Below are 10,857 nucleotides of genomic sequence, written 5' to 3'. Positions count from 1 at the left end.
ATACCTTTTTCAGGTCAGTTTTTTATGAAACACGTTACTCGCCAGGGGTAGTTAATCAAAAGTCATCTTATTATATTTAATTTTCAATTAGATTCGATCCCCACAGCAACCAATAAAATAGTAACACTATATTTAAACCCTGCTACATAACACTGACAGACTTTGACCAGTAATATATCAATATGTTACCATTACCCTTAAATGTCATGACAGATGTCATAATGTTTGATGTCATTGTGGCTTACTAGAGTACTCAGCAAACATTTGCATGTGACATAAGCTGTCATGACACCAAACAATAAGGCACCTGTCATGACAGTTAAGGGTAACGGCGTCATGACATTCTTATATTACTGAACAAAAGTCAGCATACGGCATATGAAATGTTTATAGCATGGTTATGTCAATGTTATGTAGAAATACATGAGCAAAATGTTACCAAAATGATCAATTTTCAAAATTTCAAAACTTTCACCCTGGAGCGTTTTGCCTACTGAGGTCCAGAATCTGCAGGCCAAGAGCAACCCTCAGGCTTCATTGCACCTGTGTGAAGAGGGTTGGAGAAGCCTTAGCACACACTCTTTGATCACTTTGCACACGCACTCTTAAACAGTGCTCAAACAAACACTGACTGCTTATCTAATTAACCCTTCCAAGTCCAAAGTTATTATTGTTTTTTCCCAATACATTAAATTCATATAAACAGTTTCATTTAACAACATAATTCTATAATTGTTCAGGGGAGAGTCAGGCACAAACACCACATGGGGTAAAATGTAACATGTATATAGTTAAATAGTTTAATATAAACAGCTGAAACAAACTGAATATATTTTTGGCCATCTTGTACAGCTATAGCTATGTCATTTGTAAATGTTGGCTTTTCACAATTTAACCTCAAGATCATTTGTGAATGTTAAAGGGAACTTTGTTTTTTGATTATTGAGTTACTGATACTAAGTTGATTCACAGAATTTATTCCTGTATTTTACAATCCATCCTCTATAGTTGCCTGTAACGTAATACCATGCTTAAAGACAAAATTAGCCAGGCTAAAGTACAGCCACCACACAGGAGGGTTAGTTGTAACCCAGTGTTAGAACTAGGCCACCCAATGAAAACAATGTGAGAAGTCCATATCCCCATGTATAGTTTGTTTTGAAAGATTTCATGCTCAGATTAATCATTAACATACTAGATGTTGTATCAGTAAAATTAAACATTGTAGCAGAAAACAGGATAAATAAACTTTACAGGATAAATAAAACGTTTACTTTGTCATTGAAGTTAATGTACAAAAATGTTTTTTCAAGTGATTTTGGGCCATTTTTGTTGTTCCATTCATCATGAAATTCTAACAGTGCGATGGGTAACTAGAAGCTTTAAGCTATGCAAAAAATAAAAATAAAAAAATACACAAATGGAGATACAAGGTTTTTTGTTCAACAATAATAATATTTGATTATATTATTCTGATATTAACTCTTGCAGTCTGTAGTCAAAAATAAAATTGCCACTATTTGACACAGCATCTTTTCACTAATCTTATTATTTTAATGCAAATATTTTATTAGGTTAGGAAGCTTGACAGGTTTAAACAACATAAAATTATGTGGAATTCATTGTGTGTTGCATACGTTTATCAGATCTTTATCGATTTTTTCAACTAGATCTGCAGTCCATTACAATTATCCTCAACTATTGGGTTAGTTTGCAAATAGTAGGTGGTGGAAACAACGTTTACATACTGATTTGTAGCAGAGACATGCAGGTTGTTTATGTAAAAATATAATTATTCTTGCTCAAATATTTGTAACATTATTTAGTAATTTAGTAAACCAAAAAGTGTTATGTTGTGTCCCACTCCCCCATACAAATATATTACATAAAGAAGAAGGATCTACATTTACACTTACAATGTTTTGATGTTTGTTTGATATGGTATGGAATAAAAGTTTACAACACATAACTGTAACATAATTTTCTCTGCTTGTTCCAGTGAGCTACAAGTGAGAAATAATTCTGTAGCCTAAATAACAACATGCTTTTGTTATCAAAGATCATAACTGTGACTTACTGGGGAATTCCAACAGCTTCGATTTGCCTCTGGGGGGTGTGGGGGGGGGGGGGGTGCATCTTCATGTCACTGAGGATTACAGCTTCATCTTTGGCTTCAGTTGTGAACATTACATGTTACAATGAGGTGAACAAGACAGCTCTTGTAAGCTCAGTGCTGGCATGCAGTTAAAATTATTGTCACTGCTGTTAATTTTCTTATCAACCTGTCCATCCTTACTGAGGTGATGTATTTGAAAGATCCTTTGACTTAAGCCGAACATCACTTAATAACACATAATGACACAATGCAGTGTGTTACGCCCATAAAACCAAGCCTTTTATCCTCACTCTGCAGCACCCATCATGTCACATTTCTATTCACTGCCTCTAGATGCCCAGATACCAGTCTGGTGGATTGCGCTGCTCTTTGCATGCTTTCTCTCACCCAGCTATGTCTAGGGTATGGTGAGATTTAATTACAGATGATCTCACGAGAAAATACCTTGCAGGGCTTAACTGCACATGCCTGCATGTCTGACAAGCTATTTCAGGATGATTATCAGGAAAATCTTGATGCTACAAGTCGGTATGCGGTGTGGCGTCTTGTTACGACATGCTTTCGGCTCTGGAGCCAACAGAGAAGGGAAATGCCGAGCTCAACCATGAGGGCAAACCTGCAGGTTTTAGAAGCCTCGCCAGGAATTAAGTTTGTTTTGTATGGCTTTCTGCCTTGTAGTGGAATCTGTAGGCTAATGAATTAGAATAACATACAAGACAATACAATACAGTGGAATACAACAGATTAGACAGAAGTGGATAGAGGCCTAAACCCATACATAAGTAAATGCACTGTTACTGTGATGAGATAATGATTAAAAGAGAAGTAAAAGATCCTTTCTAGGAACTGCTGGAGTAAAAGTACAAAAGGAACAGTTCAAAAAAAGGCTTATGGCACTGAACAAAAATCAGTGAAAACCGCCATTGTTGATTATTCATTATTTAGGAGATATTTCTGATGAGACCTTGTGGACCACCTAAACTGTTACCATCAGACAAAGCTTTCATCTCTGAGAGAAAAAAAGGTCCATTCTTGCTTCAGATCTGAACAAATCTACAGGTGTTTCTGTCCATCCTCCCACTGTGCCAAGACAACTCAACACTATGACTCCTAAAAGGTGAGAAGCTGTCAAGATGCCTTTACTAAGAAATTGAACAGACAAAATTTGCAAATTTTCTCAGAACAATGCAATGACCACCCAAGAGTTCAGACTTCTACATAACATAATGTGTTGGGGCTTACTTGGATCATGAGAGGTAGAAAATGAAACCAACTTCTTAGACTGAACTTCAGAGTTGTGGAAAAATATCCCTGCAGGTTTCCTTAAAAAACTGAAAGCCAGACTCCTGAAAAGAATGGAAGCTGTAAAAAAAGTGGACACACTAAAAAAAAAGTGGACACACTAAGCATTGAAAAGACACACACACACACACACACACACACTGCTCAAAAAAAATAAAGGGAACACTTGAACAACACAATATAACTCCAAGTAAATCAAACTTCTGTGAAATCAAACTGTCCACTTAGGAAGCAACACTGATTGACAATCAATTTCACATGCTGTGTGCAAATGGAATAGACAACAGGTGGAAATCACTGGTGATTAGCAAGACACACTCAATAAAGGAGTGGTTCTGCAGGTGGGGACCACAGACCACTTCTCAGTACCTTTCTGCTTTCTGGCTGATGTTTTGGTCACTTTTGAATGTTGGTGGTGCTTTCACACTCGTGGTAGCATGAGACGGACTCTACAACCCACACAAGTGGCTCAGGTAGTGCAGCTCATCCAGGATGGCACATCAATGTGAGCTGTGGCAAGAAAGTTTGCTGTGTCTGTCAGCGTAGTGTCCAGAGGCTGGAGGTGCTACCAGGAGACAGGCCAGTACACCAGGAGACGTGGAGGATGCCATAGGAGGGCAAAAATCCAGCAGCAGGACTGCTACCTCCGCCTTTGTGCAAGGAGGAACAGGAGGAGCACTGCCAGAGCCCTGCAAAATGACCTCCAGCAGGCCACAAATGTGCATGTGTCTGCACAAACGGTTAGAAACCGACTCCATGAGGATGGTATAAGGGCATGATGTCCACAGATGGGGGTTGTGCTCACAGCCCAACACTGTGCAGGATGCTTACCATTTGCCAGAGAACACCAGGATTGTCAAATTCGCCACTGGCACCCTGTGCTCTTCACAGATAAAAGCAGATTCACACTGAGCACGTGACAGACGTGACAGAGTCTGTTGACGCTGTGGAGAGCGATCTGCTGCCTGCAACATCGTTCAGCATGACCGGTTTGGCAGTGGGTCAGTAGTGGTGTGGGGTGGCATTTCTTTGGAGGGCCGCACAGCCCTCCATGTGCTCGCCAGTGGTACCCTGACTGAATCCGATTGAGCACATCTGGGACAATATGTCTCTCTCCATCCACCAACGCCACGTTGCACCACAGACTGTCCAGGAGTTGGTGGATGCTTTAATCCAGGTCTGCGAGGAGATCCCTCAGGAGACCATCCGCCACCTCATCAGGAGCATGCCCAGGCGTTGTAGGGAGGTCATACAGGCACGTGGAGGCCACCCACAATACTGAGCCTCATTTTGACTTGTTTTAAGGGCATTACATCAAAGTTGGATTAGCCTGTAGTGTGTTTTTCCACTTTAATTTTGTGTGTAACTCCAAATCCAGGCCTCCATTGGTTAATAAATTTGATTTCCATTGATGATTTTTTATGATTTGTGTGATTTTGTTGTCAGCACATTCAACTTTGTACAGAACAAAGTATTCAATGAGAATATTTCATTCATTCAGATCTAGGATGTGTTATTTGAGTGTTCCCTTTATTTTTTTGAGCAGGGACAGAACAAATGATATATATATATATATATGTATGTATATATCCTTTTTTCTAAATGGATTACTTGTACTTGATGGCTTTTTTTGATGAGAAATGAAAAGATAAATAAAAGGTGCTCTGTGACATTCGCACAGTACAGAGTGGTTGCAGCAGCATAGGAAAAAGCAGCCCTATGTATGATTTTATAAGATCTTTTTGCTTAAATATAAACCCTAAATATTTTATGTGTGCACTGCTGTGTGTTATCTAGTAAGCCTGAAATCTTTGTGTATTAACATCATACACACAGGCTGAAAAAGAAGACCCAGCTCAATGTTTAGGTCTCAAGGTAAAGTTACATTATTTTAATAATTAACAATAAACAATAAGTATGCCTTACAATGTGCAGAAATGTGTTCTTTGCAGAGAATGTTTACTTATACTAGGAGGCACCAAAACTTTTCCGTATGACTGTATCTGCTTGATGACCCACAAATTTAGACTTTTACTGCTGAATAAATTTACACACCATATGAATAGAAATTTTGTATTTCAGTAAATTTTGTAGTTTAGTTACTTGCCTTTGGCAATGACTCTAAATTTAATTAATGTGGAAAATTCCATACATAACTGAATCAAGTGAATTCAGAGGATGAATAGATCACAGATTATGAAAGTAACTTGTCTGGGCTTGGATGACAATGCAAAAAGTTCTTCAAAGTGATGGGTTATCAGAGTGGCCTGGCTAGAAGATTTGACTACAGTCAATGACAGGCTGCTTCGGAATGTGTGTGTCTTTTGTCCCAGGCGCTGATGTGAACTCCCAGTCTGGACTGAGTGAGGCAACCACTGTGGCCACCTGTGAACCACAATTATCACCAACGCTCACACACACACACACACACACACACACACACACACACACACACACACACACACACACACACACACACACACACACACACACTAGACCAATTAAGCCTCCTGTACTCTCTCCTCCATTCAGCCATAACTAACAGGCCTAGTGCTGCTGCCAGACCTAACTCCCTCTCTTCCCTCTCACTCCTTAATAATCACCTTCAGCAGTGTGTATATGTGTGTGAAACAGGGAGAGTGAAAGAGTGAGTGAGTATTTAGGGAAAATACATGAAAAACAAAGATTTTGGAACACGATTATGTGACTTGTTGATCATAGAAAAGAACAGTAAAATAAGCAATGACTTACAGAGAACACAATGGACTTTATAATAAATAAATGTAAAACTTACTAATACTCATTTGCACTCCTAAAAACTGATAAACAATACTATGCAAATGTCTTGGAAAGCCTAGAATAAAATGATTGTTCTTATAATACATTTTTTCCCCTGTGGTCCACTTGTGACGTTTGTGTGACTTAATATACCAAAAACAGTCATACTTAATTTTTACATCACTACTATAAACTATAAACATTATTCTTTCATTATTCTTTCGTTTATCATTTTTGTTAATTTGCCTTTAAGACTGACATATGTAAACAAGCTCTTTTCTGACCAGGTGTCCTATACTATACTTTGTTTAAAAAAAACAAAACAGTTCAAACTAAAATGCTTTTTATGGCTTCAGTATGAATGAGTCTAAACTGCTATAGTTGGAATAAGTAGAATGGGAATTTTGTATTTCAGTTTACTTGCCTTTGGCAATAACTGTGTTTGTGTATATGTAGTATGTATGTTCATGTATATTTAATTTCACAATTTCATGTGGAAATTGTATGCATAACTGATAATCAAGTAAATTCAGTGAATGATCATAGATGATGAAAGTAACTTGTCAGGGCTTGTCTGACAATGCAAAAAGTGCTTCAAAGTGAAGGGTTATCCGATACGACTGTATCTGCTTGATGAACCCCACAGTCAGACTTTTAACAGTGAAAAAAAATAACACACTGAATCAACTATGTATCTTCATAGGAATTGAAGTTTTGTATTTTGCTTTACTTACCTTTACAGTAACTGTAAATACATGGATATGTACATAGATATATGTAATACAATGATACATATAAATGGCTTTTGGTTTTTCATGGTATCACAAAATTTGCTTGCTGATTTCCAGTCATCATATGGATTTATTAAATTCCTCCAGCAACACACTTGATTTAATTAATGAAGGACTGATTCTATAAACTAGACATTGGGTAGATACTACAAATACAGGGCTTCTTCAAAGAGAGTTTTTAAAATGGATAATGTAAGACACCTGCAGACACAAAACCACAATGCATTGTGTCTATGTTTTTTTGGATTTATGCTAAAGTGTTTGGGAATAAAGCATCACAAGGACCTTGCTTTTAACTCACTCACTCATTCACTCCCTCACTCATTCACTCGCTCGCTCGCTCACTCATTCATTTATTCATTTACTCACTCACTCGTTCATTTATTGTCATTCACTCACTTCCTCACACATTCATTCACTCATTCACTCACTGACTCACTAACTCACTGACTCATTCATTCAGTCAATCATTCTCTTTCTCAGTCACTCAATCACTCACTAATTCATTCATTCACTCGCTCATTCACTCAGTCACTCACTCATTAATTTACTCACTCTTTTACTCTCTAGTTCATCTCATGACAAAATGACTAATATAATTTAATTACATATAAAATTAAATGGAACAAGATTTTAATTTTGACCATGAAATGAAATGTTTATCATGAAAACATGATGAACTGTTGTTTTCAAATGGCGTATACATCAGTTGACCTTTACAGTGTGTGAACATTTTTTCATGACAGATGGACAAATAGAAATGGTCAAAATGACTTAATGTAAAATCTTTTTACATTAACCTAAATCAGATAAGGTAAGAATGCTTTTTCCTTTTGCCATTTTTTAGCCACAAAGTGTTATCACAACAGCGAGTGCTGTGCTTGTTTGTGTACATGTGCTTAGAGCTTGCAAAAATGTCACTATGAACTTTTGCTGCAGCAGGGGCTTGAACCCCACCTCTGCAGGCAGAAACCAACGTCTGTTTTCAATTAAAGCCTGGAGGCTGGAATCAGCTCTTTTAAAAGGCCTGAGCTTGTTTGGCTGTTTACATTCGGGCCACGGCCCCGGCCCAGGCGGGCCGTGTGGAGACAGAGCTAAGGAGCGGCCTGCAGACCAGAGAGGAGTTTTAAAAAGGCTCAACCCTCACTCATCAGTGCTCTCTGCCACCCACTGTGCTACTGATCCTATCAAACACAAACACAGGCCAAAGCGGTTTACTCACTGACACACAGGCGTGCCACAGCCCTCCTCTCAACTGCTCTCCCAACACATTCCATAGACTTTGCTTTCTGGAAGGTTTTACGCTTGTTTCGAGGCCCAGTATGCTAACTTTCTAACTTTCTTATTCTTTATTGTATATGGTTGTGTAAACAATGTGAAAACAATAAGTGGACATTAAATAAATTAATTTTGCAAGAACTTTAGAAATAAGTATATATCCATTAAAATCAATAAGACTACTACATATTTAGGCTGAATTTAGGCTAAATGGGAGCTGATTGTTTTTATTGATATAGACTTATTGTAGTATTAATGTAGTGCCTGTTATATCTTGCTGCTACCATGACAAAATAATCTTTTTTTACAGCATTTAAAAATGCTAGTTGTTCTTTACACTGTGGGAAAATTTTATAACAAATGGGCCCATAGAGATTTAGAAAAATGTTGATAAATAAATGTACATTAAAAATAATGTAAAACTCGAAATTAAATCCAAATGAATATTGTACTATAATTGAAAAGACAAAATTATTGTCTTCGTGTAACCTTTGACTGAAGTCTAATGATTTTTCCTTACCTAAAAAATTATTTTCTAATCGTTGATCATGTCAACATGCACCAGTGGGCAAGAAAAACAATATCAACCAATAATATTATATTTCATCTCCACCCCCACCTACTGTAGTGTAGGAAGGCATATATGACATATAGGTTTTAAGTGGGCTGATGTGTATACTAACTTCTAAAAATGAGTTTATGTGCATACTCACTTTTTAAATCCAAGACCATAGTTTTATTGGTTCAGTTCATATGATCTTTAATAAACTGTTTTGATTGGTTCATGTTCATCTGTTTCTTCACTTATCATGACTATCACTGTGCTTGAATCTTCAACCAGCAGTCAGTCACAGACTTTCTGATATCATCTGAGGTAAGAATAGACAGACTGTGACTGTGACTATGACTCCTTTGAATGTTGATAGTGATACATAAAGATTGAGATGCTACTTTACACTGACATTACCTATTAACATAACTGCATAATTTCCTACTAGTGTGACTCTAGAGTATTAGTGCATTAGCACAATGTGTTATGTAACCTTGGGAAGGGTTTACTAGAAAATGGATGGATGGATGGATGGATATATATATATGTGTGTGTGTATATATATATATATACAGATAGATAGATAGATAGATAGATAGATAGATAGATAGATAGATAGATAGATAGATAGATACTAGATAACTTCCATCCAGATATATGATACCACATTTCAGTTTCACTCCGACATATGTGATGGTGAGAAAGTAAAATGCCCAATAATGCCCCTTTTGCAATTCACTTTAAAGTAATAGCTTTCAAGTCTGTACATTAACATGCATTAAAACAACATTTTCTTAGGAGAGTGCCAACATGCTCTTCCCATGGGTTTTGACACCAAACTCACCAAACCAAAGGTTTTCTGGGAGTTCTCTGGGAATGTTCATCAGGCCAATAGTTAGCTTCCAGATGACACAATGTCTGGGTATTTTTTTATACCTCATATTTGGCCTATTTAATTTTAATTATGCTTCACCAGAGTACAACCTCATATGCCATACAATATACTATACAGTTTCAGTGTTCAGAAAAAGTGGAAAACAGGACACGGATAATTTAGATTATCTTAGACGTAAATATACAACATAACATAAACTCTAGCCTTTCCCAGTTTAAATCTCTCAAAACTATGTTAAATGAAAGTGCATTTTAACTTCTTTATATTTTATATTTTCACTGGGACAATTTTTTACTGTAATAACTGATTACAGCCACACTGCATGCTGTTATGCACTAAGAACAGATTTTCTTGTTTACTTCTGCTCAGAGCTTTGGAAATAATGTTAAGCTTCTAGTCTGGAAAGAGTGTTCTGGAGTGTTTCTGCTTGGCTCCTAAAGCGCTTATAGTGCAACCATTATGGGCTTAGAAACATGGCTGCCTAAATTAGAGCTGTTCTGCATTCACATGTCATAGTCAATCCCTGCTGTGAGTCGTGAGACGGACCATGAAGCCACGATCTGGAGCACCAGCACTCTCTGAGAGTGTATGTGTATTAAACTAAGGTTCGTAGTGAGGTCCAACTCACCTTCTGATATGCTGGGTTTGAGCTTTGTCAGGACCACCATTTTTGGGAACAGAAATTATATTTTATTGTTTTATGTTATTTCAGTAATTAAGAGTAGTCGTTTTTATGCTGTTGAAAAATGGAAAATGATTGAGACCGGAAAATAATGGATAAGTGGTCTTCAGTGTGACATAGCATACTAATATTCGAACTGAATATTTTGTGTACACTCCTGTTCAGATTTGTTTGGAATAATGTTAATATTAATTATTAATAATGTTAATATTATTTATTAATATTAATAAATTCTGTTTATTTAAATATGATAAAAGTCATTTACATGTAAATCCTATGAACTTTACACCAAAGGGTATTTAGATGTTTTATTCAATATTTTAAGGACTTTAATTTATTTAAGAAATTATATCACAGTAAAAAATATATATATTTTTTTTTCTGTAAGATTTATAGACTATATTCCATGGACATGTACCTTATCTCACAAAAGTGAGCACACCCCTCATATTTCTGCAAATATTT

The sequence above is a fragment of the Pygocentrus nattereri genome, chromosome 25, assembly GCF_015220715.1.
Source record: "Pygocentrus nattereri isolate fPygNat1 chromosome 25, fPygNat1.pri, whole genome shotgun sequence".
In the NCBI taxonomy this organism is placed as follows: Eukaryota; Metazoa; Chordata; class Actinopteri; order Characiformes; family Serrasalmidae; genus Pygocentrus; species Pygocentrus nattereri.
The sequence above is the reverse complement of the archived record's forward strand: the minus strand, read 5'-3'. Positions refer to the sequence as shown.